Source organism: Phocoena phocoena, chromosome 3 (genome assembly GCF_963924675.1).
Source record: "Phocoena phocoena chromosome 3, mPhoPho1.1, whole genome shotgun sequence".
Taxonomy (NCBI): domain Eukaryota; kingdom Metazoa; phylum Chordata; class Mammalia; order Artiodactyla; family Phocoenidae; genus Phocoena; species Phocoena phocoena.
Window position 1 is genome coordinate 23,277,543 of NC_089221.1, and position 16,602 is coordinate 23,294,144.

Below are 16,602 nucleotides of genomic sequence, written 5' to 3' on the forward strand. Positions count from 1 at the left end.
GAAACTATTTTTACTGATACATGTCAGGGGGTAAATAATATTAATGTTAAATGCATACCTTTTAAGAAAAGAATAAAATGGACTATGATATGTCTGTTTAAGCACAAAGTTCCAAAGCTCTCCAATTGTCCTTTGGATGAAAGTTGAATCACATTTTCTTTACTATAGAATCAAATCTGAGCATTTCAAGAGGTAAGCAGTGATTCTTTGATGCCTTACTTCAAAGCATTCAGAGGAAATTAATCAAATTAATCCATCCTTCTTTCCACTGGTAACAAAAATTATTCACTGCTTTGGACTCAGGGCATTTCACAGGACCCTAATGAGTATTGGGAAGGAAAAAAAAGTATTAAATGGTGACATTAAGGAGGAGACTGTAAAGCACTGAACATTCTTTTTTTTTAATGCCAGATTGGAAATGTAATTGAGTGAAGCAGGTCCCGGGTGGTTGGAAGCATTGCAAAGTGCATGGCCCGCCTAAAGGTGGCAGCTGCTACCCAGCAACCATGGATCATTGCCACATTGGAATTCAGAACCAGGTTTGGCAGATATTCCAGTGTTTGTGGAAAAGAAAGAAATTCATATTTTAATGTGAGCTCTCTAAATTTTTGAGTGTTGATGTTAACAAAAAAAAGTCCTTGTGAGCTGAATCAAATAAGTCAGGAAGTTCCTCCTTGTCAAATGAAAAAGCATTATGTACTTGACCTTGGTCTTGCCTCTCCCTAATTTTAAAGCATTTAGAAAATACTTAAATGACAATTATTTCTTATGCCAATTTTTCCTTGAGGAGCATCAAGAGAAAAATTTATTTCCTTCCAGAAGCCATTGGTTGAAGACCAAGCAACTCTAAACATTTGGCTAATATGATTGTTTATATATTTCCCAATAATCAAATAGTTGTTCTCAGTTGATAAAGGGGAAGAGTATTTAAAAGTTATTTTTAAATTACAACAATACAGGTATTTTTTGAAACAAAGGGATATTGCTTTCAATACATTTTTTTCCTAAAATAGATGGTCTCTTTCCGTATCTCTTCCAAATCTCTGAATGAATTCTCACATTTTTTCAAAATTGTTGCTATTAAGCATGGTTAAATTATATCACCTCTATAGCCAGACTCTCATATTCTGAATCCAGTTCTGATGTTACTAGCTACTTCACCTTGTGTGTCTTACCCAAATTTCTTGAGTCCCAGGTTCCTCATCTAGAAAATAATGGTCATTTTGGGATCAACTTCAGACGCTTACTATGAGGATTTTGTAAGGAGATCTTTAAAGCTATCAGTGATAGAAAGTGTTCCATACATCTTAGTTATCATTATGTCCTTTGAAGTCATTCTTTCTTCCTGGTTTACATGGAAATACTGCTGCAGATGTCAGAAGACACATTTTTCTCCCACCTGAAACATTGTACATTTGTAGCAACCATCTTCATAGAGGAAAACAGAATTCTTATTCACTGCTGCACATATTTAATGTATTTTTGAGATCACTCTACCCCATTTCTGGTCTTTATAAAGTTATCATAAAATTATAAGTGTCTTTGACAATTACCTAGTTACTAGACACAAAAGTATCAATACATGGAAACTCAGAGAGACTGAGTGATTTGCCTGGGATAAATAAATAAATAAATAAGAAAGTGGCAGAACTGGGACTAAAATTGTGTTTCTTTCTTTTGCTTTTATTATATATTTCTATCTAAATATATTTAAGTAGAAATTATAAATATTAAAAAAATTTGAATGCCTTAATTCATAGACTTTCTCCGTTAAATTGGAAAGAAAAGGCTACATTAACAAGAGAAAACCATTATTTTTATAGGGAAATTTTGTCAATTTAGCTGCAGTATGCCAAACATCTGTGTACCTGTCAACCAATTCTACATGATTGACATAGTTTGCATTCATATACAGATATTCCTGCATTTTGAGATCTAGTTTTACACATTGACATTTTAATATAAATGAACAATAGAAAATCATATTCCATGGGCATCATGAATGAGTCAACAAATATATTTGGCTTACTCTAAATAAATATTTCTTAAATGTCACATTTGCACAGCATTAAAAGTTTTAAGCAAATACTTGTGAAGCATGCCCCTGTGACACTGATGATTGAATATATTATCTTGTCTCTTTCTAATGAAGAAAACAGTGTAGTTGCCAACTTTATATGAACTAAGGGAAGTTCTCTGACCACATGAGATGTCATTTCAAAATAGATTTCCTTTGGAAGGATGATATTATGCTAAAATAATATGAGATTTATTTTTATTGCCCACTAAAGAAATAAGGAAAATACAATGCCATGGAAATTGTTATTTTAATGCTGTATTCAAAAGAATAAAAGTTAAATATAGAACTTTGAATTGCTTTTCTTCTCTCCTCACTAGTAGTATATGTTTGTATTCTGGAGATTGGGAAATTCAACTTCACACAACACATCCAGCTAATGAGATTGCAGAAACTGTGCTCTCCATCATTTCCTTATCAGTGACAGTCCATTAAAAGCTCTAACCCCATGAAGTGAATTTCAGTTTTAAACTTTTGCATTCTGAAAATGGTCTTCCCAAGACCATTAATAGATAAGATGGATGCCACATTTGTTGACAGTTCAAGATACTTTTACCCTACTAGAACTGTTTTGAAACCAACAACAGACCTATTATCTTCTTTTACGAAGAAATTTTATAGTGCTATTTTAGTGAACTGCAAAACTCTAAAGGAAATTTTACTTTTAGTTACCTGTGTTTTTGTTTCCTTACACAATGCAGTAAAATATGTACAATGTGTGTTTGTAGTCAACATTTTAATTGCATCCTTTCAGAAAAATTGAATAGGTCTACTAAAAACAATTTTCCTTTCTAGTGTGACACTCTTTGTCCTTCTGAGAACAGAAAGATGATGATTTATTCCTGGATTCTTAATAGTTTTGGTTGCAATAAGTTAGTCATGATCACAATTGAATGTCAGGATTGTAAAATAATCAAAACAGCCTTTCCAAACTTAGTGTGGAGAAACTGAACAAACGCAAGCACAAAGATATGACTTCACCTCCTGACAAAGAAGGAGGAGGAGATTCCTGCCCAGACTGATGTCCCAAAGAAACAACCATGATTGTGAGGCATGGCATCCAGGGGAGTTAAAGTCTTACTGTTTTAGGTAATTTTTAAAATTGAATATGTGTACAAGTTTCCTTCCATGAATGTAATTAGAACATGTCAAAAAAGAACAGAATTCAACTCTCTGAATTCAGTCTCAGGTTTCAGAAAATAGTAGGGATAGTCACCTGAAGTAATTAGGCTTTTGAGAAGAATGGCATATGGACCACTGCTCTAGATGTCCCTGAATGGGGACTGGAGACAAGGGCACAAATCTAGGTTTCTGGAGCTGTCCAGTCAATAACTAGTGCCTTTGAAATATAAAATTCAGGAAACAATCAATGCACACTTAGGATTATTTGCTGATACAAAAAGTGCAGAAATAAATATGCCTGGAGATGGAGATACAGCTACTGATCTACAGTGCACAGAAAACTGGATACACTGAGTAGAGTGACAAATACATGGTGTGCTGAAGAGAAGAGCTGTGTTGTCCTGTCAGGTACTGAGATTAAAATCTGTTTACAAAAAATAAATAAATAAATAAGAAAAAAAATCTGTTTACAACATTCAACAAAAGAGGGTTGGTTCCCTTTGGAAAGTTATTTATACTTCAAAGGATGCTAAATAGAAACAGGATTGAAGATATATTTGAAAGAAATATGCTGTATTTGAAGTGGAATCATCTCCCATCTTTAGTGAGAATAGCTCCATAATATCCCAGAAGCCAGGAGCACCATAAAGAGATTGTTTGGGTGGAATTACCAAATACACTTACTTACATTAAATTAATATCAATAGTAGTCAATACACTTTGATCATTTTTTATGTATAGTAGTATACTTTATGTGGCTTATGTTATTTAATCTCTTCAATTAATCTATGAGGAGTCACTCAATGTTTGTCAACGTCACAGATTAATAAATTGAGTTTAATACAGATTAGGTATCTTTTCTCAAGATTATGAAACTAGAAAGCATCAGAATAAGAGTTTTCAAACCCTTATTTAGCAAGGGAGTATATACTTCCTAATTCATATGATTAAGAAATAAGTTATCTCATACTTTATGTATATGTTATTTGATACTAAGGGACTCAGTCAATCCTTCTGAGGGTACAGGTAACAGTAAACGCTTTTTCTTTCCATCCAAAAGCTTCAGATAAAATGTTTTTAAGTGAATTGACTGTAAATAAAATTTTAATTTTATCTTAACAATATGCTAGAAAGATAGTTTAAAAAGTTTTTCATAATTCAAGATGATTTATATAATTTATATAATGCTCACATTAATTAAAACATGGTAACTGGGGTATACGTATGGATAATTAGAGTAAGTTGGTAAGCTAAATATTCTGTCTAACATAGATTATAAATTTGAGTGGACAAGAAAAATATGTTGCAATATCCATTTGAGCAACAGCAGCTTCTTAGTACAAACACCATGCTTAATATAACTATCCCTAGATATAAGTGAAAAATATCTGATTATCACAGTTTTGCTTTTTGCTTTTTTTAGTAAACAAAAGAGATATTAAGCTTCAGAATGATGAGCTCAACTTTCTTATTCCATGTGTCATTAGGATGTGGTATATAAATATTCTCCAACTTTGCTCTATATCTTCACAACAAAGTGCAATGATAAACTAATGCTTTGCAATCTGAAAATTACATTTGTCACTTTTTTCCTCTAAGGGTGTCAGATTGAAAGACCTTTCTGATTTATGATCTGTGCTTCAATTACAGTTGAATTCAAGACTACATGAAAGAACTTGGTGCTGACAGTATTCAATTTTCACATGGATATGGTTTTCCAAGACACCATAGTTTTCTGCTCCTTGTCCTTACTCATCTGTCTACTTGCCTCTTAGATTAAATATTTTCAACAAGTATGCTTATTTGAAAGGGCCTTGTTTGAATTTTAGTGTTATTATTTTGCCGCCCCATTTATACCTTATATTTAAATAAATTGCTGTAGCTTGTTACAAAGTCTCCATTGTAGATTACAAAAATGTTTCATAATATCTGACCCTGAGATGGCTAACATGATTCCAACATAGTATCTACAGGATAAATCCAAGCACCTCAAGGATAGATAGGTGTAGAAAGATCAAGTTAACAAAAACTAACACTTATAATATGAAAAAAAAAAAAACTAGAACAACATGCAGTGCTTAGCAAACAATATACTGAGAAGAATATGAATATTACAATGTCTATATTTGTTGTCACTCACAGAGAAGTATGGTGTTATCATTAGTCATTGAATTAGCCTAGCTAGATTTTGATGGCTAAGAACACTCTCCAAATAGGCATCTTGATTTTTTCCACTGAGATGGGATTGGAATTTCAGTTCTCCAACTAAGAGATGTTTTATATCAACCCAACTTGACATAATTAGCCAATTCTCAGTTTAATGTGTCATCCAATCTCTCCCCACTGATGTTCATAAATTTTGTATACACTCTGATTGCATTGGATTATTCATTATTTTTGACTTGACTCTCTATTCCAAGGGAAAAATAAAAGGTTTATAGTACATTATAGTAGTTGCTAGATCAAATACGTACATTTTAGCTTCTTTTCACATTTATAATCATAAATCTATTAAATTAATTTCCAGAACATTTTGAAATATAGGTGGATTGAGATACACATTCTTGTCATGTTTAGATATGTCTGTTGGTACTTATGCTTTCTTTGAATTTTATTAAACATTGAATTGATTTTAACAAGTATAAAAATATATTCTCTCTTAAGATTTAATTGCTATTTACTAGTGATATTTGAGATTTGCTTTTTTAAAAATAATGCGAGTCAGTCTGTGGTTTGACACAGCAAAGTCCATTTCAACTTATAGCCCAGAACTATTTAAATAATATGAGAATTAGTTGATTTTAGGTATATGAAAATTTCCTTTCTAAAGACCTGTGATTCTTGTACCTTTCAACATGGTAGTTTTTGTAGACCTTTTAAAAAATTTCTTCATTATTATGGTACTATTCAGTATTCTTCTCATACATTAATCAATGATGCTAATGTATCTTAATATAAATAATCAATTTTATTTAGTAATTAAATAAATTACCATAGAATTATTTTAAAAATATCTTATAATTTTACATTTATATTAGAAGTCATCAAGCTCTAAAATATTTTTCCTGAAGAGATCTGGCAAGATTTTATATAAATTTTGAGTAAATGTTTATTTTTGCCTTTTTTCTACTTTATTTCATATTCACACCACAATAATGACTCTTCTAATTTAAAATATAAACCATAGAGATTTCCTTAAAGGTGGCAGGGGAGGACTGGAACTGTCAAAGACAGAGTGACACGTGGGGTTGGGAATAAGTGAACGGTCTTGACAGACTCAAAGTTGCTGGCAGCTTGGAACTGCACCTGGTAGGACAGTGGATGGATCTTGCAACTGTACACTTTGGACATAAACTGGTTAGTGGGCTGCTTGGGCCGGCATTCAGCATGCACCATGAAGAGCAATGTGAGGGAAACTGGTACCCAAGTAGGGGCCTTCCGTGTGGTGCTGCCTCGATGGTGTCTTAGGTGTGGAATTGTCCATGCACTTGGGGCAGTAGAGCTTCACCAGGGCCTCACCTGGGGTGTCAGAAAGGCTATTGGAAAGCATTGGCTTGTTCTCACAGTGCATATGGGGCAGTAGCCGAACTCTCCCTGCTGGTACTTTTCCAACATAGAAACCATGGTGGTGCCATGGTTTGTGAGGGTATAGGTGGTCTGGGTGAACCCATACAGCATCTTGGCTGACTGCTTAATCAGGGTTCTCTGGTTGGGGTTGTCTTCCAGCTCTTCATCAGGCTCCAGGTCCAAGATCATGTCTAGAGCTTGTCTACAGTGAGGCACCTGCTCATTGAGTTGACTGAGATTAAATTTGTCCTGGATGGAGTCTTCATCCACTTCACAGAAGAATTCATAGTCATGGAGCCCACAGAACCAGTGTAAATAACACTTCCTGATGTTTAAATCATTTTTTTTTAATTTGTCATTTATTTTTCCTTACTGATTTCCTGATGCTTGTCTCTGTAATTTTGCTTTCTTGAGTGATCATAAAAGTCTTTGAAAGTTAGGGGTCTTTTTTTTCTTTTGTTTTGCAAAGCATGTCATGATTAAAATGTGTTTCTACTTATTTTAATGAATTAATAAATAAAAATATCATGGGAATGATATTTTTAATTTCTATGTACTTTTAAGTGTTTATTGAACATAGTATCGGTAAGACTAGTGACCACATCAAAAGAGTTCAGCTCAATGGATTGATTTCACATGTCAGAAGATACCTGCTTAGTCAGACTCAGATCAAAAACAGAATACCAATAACCTAGTACATTCTCATCTCAGTATAAACTGTTCCAGTTAACTGCTCTCATGACTTCTAAAACCAGAGATTCATCCTGTCTTTTTTTGTACTTAGTATTGATAAATTATGCATTATGCACATTATAGATGATCAATTCCCATTGTGTGAGTATTCCATAATTTTTATGGCTTCTCCTATGAGTGGATATTTATGTGGGTAGCATCCAATTTGGGCTTACAAATAATGCTATAATGAATATACTAGTGCATGCCTTTCAGTGAACTTATGAATGCACTCCTGTTGGGTTTAGGTATATATATATAGGAGTGGAGCTGATTATCTTTGGAACTGTGTATCTTCAGCTTTTGTAAATACTGCAGTTTTTCGAACTGCCCTTATGCTTGAGGTTTTTTTTTCTTTTATTGATACCATTTTTTTTTTTAGTACATCTTTATTGGAGTATAATTGCTTCACAATACAATGTTAGTTTCTGTTGCACAACAAAGCAAATCAGCCGTATGCATACACATGTCCCCATATCCCCTCCCTCTTAAGCCTCCCTCCCATCCTCCCTATCCCACCCCTCTAGGTCACCTCAAAGCACCGAGCTGATCTCCCTGTGCTATGCTGCTTCTTCCCACCAGCCAACTATTTTACATTCGGTAGTGTATATACATCAATGCTACTCTCACTTTGCCCCAGCTTCCCCCTCCCACCCCATGTCATCAAGTCCATTTTCTATGTCTACCTCTTTATTCCTGCCCTGCAACTAGGTTCATCAGTACCATTTTTTTTTTTTTTAGATTCCATATATATGCATTAACATATGGTGACATACTTCACTCTGTATGGCAGACTCTAGGTCCACCCACCTCACTACAAATAACTCAATTTCGTTTCTTTTTATGGCTGAGTAATATTCCATTGTATATATGTGCCACATCTTTTTTATCCATTCCTCTGTTGATGGACACTTAGGTTGGTTCCATGTCCTGGCTATTGTAAATAGTGCTGCAATGAACATTGGGGTGCATGTCTCTTCTTGAATTATGGTTCTCTCAGGGTATATGTCCAGTAGTGGGATTGGTAGGTCATATGGTAGTTCTTTTTTTAGTTCTTTAAGGAACCTCCATACTGTTTTCCATAGTGGTTGGATCAATTTACATTCCCACCAACAGTGCAGGAGGGCTCCCTTTTCACCACACCCTTTCCAGCATTTATTGTTTCTAGATTTTTTGATAATGGCCATTCTGACTGGCGTGAGAAAACTACTACTCATTGTAGTTTTGATTTGCATTTTTCTAATAATTATTGATGTTGAGCATCTTTTCATGTGTCTTTTGGCCAACTGTATGTCTTCCTTAGTGAAATGTCTATTTAGGTCTTCTGCCCATTTTTTAACTGGATTGTTTGTTTGTTTGATATTGAGCTGCATGAGCTATTTGTATATTTTGGAGATTAATCCTTTGTCTGTTGTTTTATTTACAAATATTTTCTCCCATTTGGAGGGTTGTCTTTTGTCTTGTTTATGGTTTCCTTTGCTGTGCAAAAGCTTTTAAGTTTAATTAAGCCCCATTTGTTTATTTTTGTTTTTATTTCTGTTACTCTATGTGGTGGGTCAAAAAAGTTCTTCCTGTGGTTTATGTCAAAGAGTGTTTTTCCTATGTTTTCCTCCAAAAGTTTTATAGTGTCTGGTCTTATATTTAAGTCATTAATCCATTTGGAGTTTATTTTTGTGTATGGTGTTAGGTAGTGTTCTAATTTCATTCTTTTACATGTAGTTCTCCAGTTTTCCCAGCACCACTTATTGAAGAGGCTGTCTTTTCTCCATTGTATGTTCTTGCCTCCTTTGTCATAAAACAGGTGTCCATATGTGCATGGATTTATCTCTGGTCATTCTGTCCTGTACCATTGATCTATATTTGTTTTTGTGCCAGTACCTTACTGTCTTGATTACTGTAGCTTTGTGGTATAGTTTGAAGTCAGGGAGCCTAATTCCTCCAACTCCATATTTTTTTTCTCAAGATTGCTTTGGCTATTCGGGGTCTTTTTTGTTTCCATATGAATTGTAAGATTTTTTGTTCCAATTCTGTGAAGAATGCCATTGGTAGTTTGATAGGGATTACACTGAATCTGTAGATTGCTTTAGGCTATATAGTCATTTTCACAATATTGATTCTTCCAATCCAAGAACATGGCATATTTCTCCATCTGTTTTATGTCATCTTTGGTTTCTTTCATCAGTGTTTTATAGTTTTCTGAGTACAAGTCTTTTGCCTCCTTAGGCAGGTTTATTCCTAGGTATTTCATTCTTTTTGCTGCAATGGTAAATGGGAGTGTTTCCTTAATTTCTCTTTCTGATTTTTTGTTGTTGGTGTTTAGGAATTCCAGAGATTTCTGTGCATTAATTTTGTATCCTGCAACTTTATCAAACTCTTTGATTAGTTCTAGGAGTTTTCTGGTGGTATCTTTAGGATTTTCTATGTATAGCATCATGTCATCAGCAAATAGTGACGGTTTTAATCCTTATTTTTCCAATTTGTATTCCTTTTATTTCTTTTTTTTCTCTGATTGCCATGGCTAGGACTTCCAAAACTATGTTGAATAAGAGTGGCGAGAGTGGACATCCTTCTCTTGTTCTTGATCCTAGTGGAAATGCTTTCAGTTTTCCACCATTGAGTATGATGCTTCCTGTGGGTTTGTCATATATGGACTTTATTATGTTGAGGTAGGTTACCTCTATGCCCACTTTCTGGAGGGCTTTTATAATAAATTGGTGTTGAATTTTGTCAGAAGCTTTTTCTGCATCTACTGAGATGATCATATTGTTTTTATTCCTTAAATTGTTAATGTGGTGTATCACATTGATTGATTTGCATATATTGAAGAATCCTTGCATCCCTGGGATAAATCCCACTTGATCATGGTGTGTGATCCTTTTAATGTGCTGTTGGATTCTGTTTGCTAGTGTTTTGTTCAGGATTTTTACATCTCTGTTCATCAGTGATATTGGCCTGTAGTTTTCATTTTTTGTGATAACTTTTGCTGGTTTTGATATCAGGGTGTTGGTGGCTTCGTATAATGAATTTGGGAGTGTTTCTCCCTCAGCAATTTTTTTCAAGAGTTTGAGAAGGATCAGTGTTTGCTCTTCTCTAAATGTGCTCTTCTCTAAATGTTTGATAGAATTCGCCTGAGAAGCCATCTGGTCCTGGACATTTTTTTATTGGAAGATTTTTAATTATGGTTTCAATTTCATTACTTGTGATAGGTCTGTTCATATTTTCTAATTCTTCCTGGTTCAGTCTTGGAAAATTGTACCTTTCAAAGAATTTGTCCGTTTCTTCATGGTTGTCCATTTTGTTGGCATATGGTTGTTTGTAGTAATCTCTTATAATCCTTTGTATTTCTGCAGTGTCAGTTGTGATTTCTCCTTTTTCATTTCTAATTTTATTGATTTGTGTCCTCTCCCTCTTTTTCTTGATGATTTTGGCTAAGGGTTTATCAATTTTGTTTATCTTCTCAAAGAATCAGCTTTTAGTTTTATTGATCTTTACTATTGTTTTCTTCATTTCTATTTCATTTATTTCTGCTCTGATCTTTATGATTTCTTTCCTTCCTCTGACTTTGGGTTTTCTTTGCTCTTCTTTCTTTAGTTGTCTTAAAAGTAACATTAGATTGTTTATGTGAGATTTTTCTTGTTTCTTGAGGTGAGATTGAATTGCTGTAAACTTCCCTCTTAGAAGTGCTTTTGCTGTGCCGCATGTTTTGGGTCATTGTGTTTTCATTGTCATTTGTTTCTATGTATTTTTTATTTCTTCTTTGATTTCTTCAGTGATCTCTTGGTTATTTAGGAGTGCACTGTTTAACTTCCGTTTTTTTGTGATTTTTACAGGTTTTTTCCTGTAATTGATTTCCAATCTCATAGTGTTGTGGTCAGAAAAAATGCTTAATAGGTTTCAATTTTCTTAAATTTACTGAGGCTTGATTTGTGACCCAAGATGTGATCTATCCTGGAGAATGTTCTATGAGCACTTGAGAATAAAGTGTATTCCATCACTTTTGGGTGGAATGTTCTATAAATATCAATTAGATCTATCTGGTCTATTATGTCATTTAAAGTTTGTGTTTCCTTATTAATTTTCTGTCTGGATAATCTGTCCATTGGTGTAAGTGAGGTGTTAAAGTCCCCTACTATTATTTTGTTACTGTCGATTTTTCCTTTCATGGTTGTTAGGATTTGCTTTATGTATTGAAGTGCTCCTATGTTGGGTGCATAAACATTTATAATTGTTATATCTTCTTTTTGGACTGATCCTTTGATTATTATGTAATGTCCCTCCTTATCTCTTGTAACAGTCTTTATTTTACAGTCTATTTTATCTGATACAAGTATTGCTACTCCAGCTTTCTTTTGATTTCCATTTGCATGGAATATCTATTTCCATCCCTTCACTTTCAGTCTGTATGCGTCCCTAGGACTGAATTGGGTCTCTTGTAGACAGCTTATATATAGGTCTTTTTTTGTATCCATTCAGCCAGTCTGTGTCCTTTGGTTGCGGCATTTAGTTTATTTACTTTCAAGGTTATTATCGATATGTATGTCCCTATTACCATTTTCTTAATTGTTTTTGGTTTGTTTTTTTGGGTGTTTTTCTTCTCTTTGTGTTTCTTGCTTAGGGAAATTTCTTTAGCATTTGTTGTAAACTGGTTTCATGGTGCTGAATTCTCTTAGCTTTGGTTTGTCTGAAAAGCTTTTGACTTCTCCATCAAACCTGAATTAGATCCTTGCTGGGTACAGTAATCTTGGTTGTAGGTTTTTTTCTTTTATCACTTTAAGTATATCCTGCCACTCCCTTCTGGTTTGCAGAGTTTCCACTGAAAAATCAGCTGATAACCTTATGGGGATTCCTTTGTATATTATTTTTTTGTTTTCCTCTTGCTTTTTTTAATATTTTTCTTTGCATTTAATTTTTGTTAATTTGATGAATATGTGTACTGATGTATTTTTCCTAGGTTTTATCCTGTATTGGGACTCTCTGTGCTTCCCGGATTTGGGTGACTCTTTCCTTTCCCATGTTAAGGAAGTTTTCCACTATAATCTCTTTAAATATTTTCTCAGACCATTTGTTTTTATCTTCTTCTTCTGGGATGCCTATAATTTGAATGTTGGTGCATTTAGTATTGTCTCAGTGGTCTCTGAGATTCTTCAATTATTTTTATTCTTTTTTTCTTTATTTTTCTCCTCAGCAGTTATTTCCACCATTTTGCCTTCCAGCTCACTTATTCATTCTTCTGTTTCCACTATTCTTTTACTGATTCCTTCTAGTGTATTTTTCATTTCAGTTATTGTGTTGTTCATCTCTGTTTGTTTGTTCTTTAGTTCTTCTAGGTCTTTGTTAAACATTTCTTGTATTTTCTCAATCTGTGCTTCCATTCTATTTCTGAGATTCTGAATCATCTTTGCTATCATTACTCTGAATTCTTTTTCAGGTAGATTGCCTATTTCCTTTTCATTTACTTGGTCTTGTAGGTTTTTACTTTTCTCCTTCAACTGTGACATATTTTTTTGCCATCTCACTTTTTTTTTTTTTTTAATGAGTAGGTTGTGTTCCTGTTTTACTGGTTGTTTGGCCTGAGGCTTCCAACACTAGAGTTTGTAGGCTATTGAGTAGAGATGGTCTTTGTGCTGAGATGAGGACCTCTGGGAGACCTAACTCTGAAGAATATTCCCTGGAGTCTGAGGTTCTCTGTTAGTCCAGTGGTTCAGACTCGGAGCTCCCATTGCAAGAGTTTCCGCCTGACCCCGAGGTCATGGATCGAGATCCCACAAGCCATGTGGGGCAGCAAAAAAAGAAGAAGAAGAAAAAAAAAAGAACAGTAACAAAGTAAAAATAAGACTAGGGAACTAACAGATTTATTAGAAAGAATGTAAAAATAAAAATATATATGAATCAACAACTGGAATGTACATCAGTACCCTATAGTAAAAAAGAGGAGGAGGGAAAAGGAAAAAAAAAAAAGGTGGGGGAGGGAAGGCCTTGGCTGTGGAGAGTGAAGCCTAAGCAAGGGTGAGGTTTGGGTGGGGTATGGGGCCAATGCTCAGGACCCACAAGGCTGGAAAATGTCTTGAGGGCTGTGGGTGGTGGGGCTTATACTCAAGGAAAAGTAGGGACCCAGGCGTGTCACCCACCCCTGGTCTCAGAGGGTAGGGGACCTCACCTAGGAGCCCAGCAGGGGCAGAGCAAATGCCCTCCTCTCTTCTCCTGCTCCTCTGGTCTGGGGTCTGGGAGGGCCCCTCCTGCCTGCCTCTCTGATCTCCCAGGCCTCTCTCCTACGTCCCCAGGACCAATACGGTAGGGGGAAAAGGGGGCCTTGGAGGGCAGGGGAGCAGCCTGGGAGCTCAGCAGGCTCCCTGTACCCAAGTGAGTAGGGTAATCACCCTCTGCTCCTCTCCTGATCCTCCTGGATGGCCCCTCCTGCCTGCCACTCCTGATCTTCCCAGACTCCCTCCTATGTCCCCAGGACCCATGTGGCCTGGATGGGGCTTTGCGGGAAGGGGGAATTGGCTTGGGAACTCAGCAAGCTCCCCGGCCCAAGGGACGCCAATCCTGTCTGGGCTCCACTTCTCCCCTATTGGTCTGCCTACATCCTACTGGTTCACTCTGGGTTTCCTCCTGTCTCCTTGGGGGTCAGAGTCCCCTACCAGTGGCTGGCAGGCACCCTAGTTGTGGGGAGAAGCTAACTCTGAGTGTTCCCACACCACCATCTTGACTCCTCCCCTGAGCTTGAGTTTTGAGGTACATAATTTACTTTGATATTTATAAGAAATCTAAAAACTCAGCTTTTATTTTCCTATTTACACAAACTTTCAGAAATGTGTGTTTTAACTTCAAAATATTTTATCACATTTTGTTATAATTACTAGTTTTATAACATTGTGGTAAGAAAATGTGATGTAAACCCTTATAATTTATCTGTTTTCAAGTGTGTTGCAATTTATTTTAAAATGTCCAAAGTATGTTGGAAAAATAGGAGACAGAAAGTGGATAGAGTGAGAACACAGTTACATAGAAAGAACAGCCTACAGTTTAGTAGTTAAATTACCTCAATTTCCTTTTTCTATTATCTTCTTGTTATGTTGAAATTTTTTCCTTTTTCATACTATCATTGATTTCTTATTAACTTCTCTTTTACCTTCTGGCACTCCATGGTTTCAGATTAATCATATCCCTAATTTAGACTGGTATATTTGTAAATATCAATTGACATTTCTTTCATTCTTCATCACTTTTTAAATATTATTGTATATAATTTTTTTAAACATTTTTGTCAAATATTTGGGTAATTTGTGTCTCTCTGTGTACATGTAGTTATCTCATCTTTAAAACTCAGACTTTATACTTTGCTTTTGATTAAGGAATTTAACCAATAAAAGGATTATTGCTGTGACATTTATAATCATATTAATGTTTCTTGTTGTCTTAGGACCTCTAGTGTGGCTGTAACTTTTAGATTTTGTTCTTTACTTTCTTAGCAGTATTTTTTAATCTCACCTAAACCCATTTTTGACTCATTATTCCTTTTTCATTCCAGCCTGTTCTTCCTATCTAATTAGTTGTTGCTGTTTTATAGACATTATGTATTTTTATGTGATTATGACAACAAAAGTTTTCCTGAAATTCCTCCTAGGTCATTGAGTGTTTTTTTGACCCATATGTACTGGGCTCCTATTTTCCAAAAATGATTCTAGGTCTTGGAGACTGATCAACTAGCAAGAAAAACTTGAGTTCTTGCACTTGAGGAACTTGAATTCTGGCAGGGGCAAGGGAGGCAATCAATAAAAAATTTGGAAAATAAAAGAATAAACAAAGTACATAAAAATTCATGTTGTGAAAAAAATCTAACAGAGCAAGAGTTTTCATAGTACATTGCGGCAGTTGATGTGGAGTGGCCAGGTGTGGCCTCTGTGAGGAATGAAATTGAAGGAGTAAGCCAGGTGATTATGTGGGGAAAGCCATTTCCAGACAAAGAAATATCCTGTGCAAAAGTCTTAAGTCAGGTCTAGTATAAAATACATCTTCTCACCATTGGAAAAATATTACTTTCATGTACATTTGCATCTTTATACTGTCAAAGTATCATTATTTAGTTTAATACAGTCTTTGCTCCAATTATCACAAGCAAATGTAGAAATGCATTATCTCTTCTTTAGATGAACTTAATCTGGATATTTTATCAGAATATTTTAAGGTATATCATGAACTACAATTTGTTAATATAAAACTTAAAGAGCCAGTTAAAAAAATATGAAGTTGATTTTTTTATCATTAATTTAGAACAATTTTACATGCTTCCAATTAATTTAGGGATTACCAAAAAAGGGGCATTTAAAAAGAATTTGATCTTCAGAAAACCTTTACTAAGTAATTATAAACTCTTAAAATCACTTTCCTTTAGGGTTTCCCTGGTGGCACAGTAGTTGAGAGTCTGCCTGCTTATGCAGGGGACATGGGTTCGTGCCATGGTCTGGGAAGATCCCACATGCCGTGTAGTGGCTAGGCCCGTGAGCCATGGCTGCTGAGCCTGCATGTCCAGAGCCTCTGCTCCACAACGGGAGAAGCTACAACAGTGAGAGGCCTGTGCACCACCAAAAAAGAAAAAAAAAAAAATCACTCTCCTTTGAAAAGAAAAGCATGTGTTCTTTTGTGTAATCCATCTTAAACTTTAAAGTTTTTCATTCTGGGCAAAAGAAGTTTTCTCAATATTTTCCAAAATAAATATTTCTAGATGCACAGTAAGTTAGCAAAAGATGAGAATTTGAACTATGCAAATTTAGAAAATTTTAGTGGATTATGTTTGTCACTAATTTCTAGTATGAATCCTCCCAGTAGATCTTTTTAGAACTGTATTTAGTTTTTTTTTGTTGTTGTTGTTTCTTTTTTTTTTTTTTTTTTTTTTTTTGCATATTGCCTTTATTTTGCAGAAAATGTTTTGCTGATTGTCTTTGGCTATTTTTTTCAGAAGAAAAATATTGTCATTGTAGGTTTAACAATACAAGAGGCAATTACATATGCTCAAAATAAACACATTCTATTGGGCAGAACAGTGAAATTTCCATTTCAATTAAAGTCTGTTGTCCTCAACTATGAATTTATTATTTTGTCCC

General features: G+C 34.8%; 1 pseudogene; it reads right to left on the reverse strand.

Annotated features, from left to right (window-relative positions):
* Positions 1-6,394: 6,394 nt before the first annotated feature.
* Positions 6,395-14,662, reverse strand: LOC136120121 (casein kinase II subunit beta pseudogene; annotated as a pseudogene).
* Between the last annotated feature and the right edge of the window lie 1,940 nt (positions 14,663-16,602).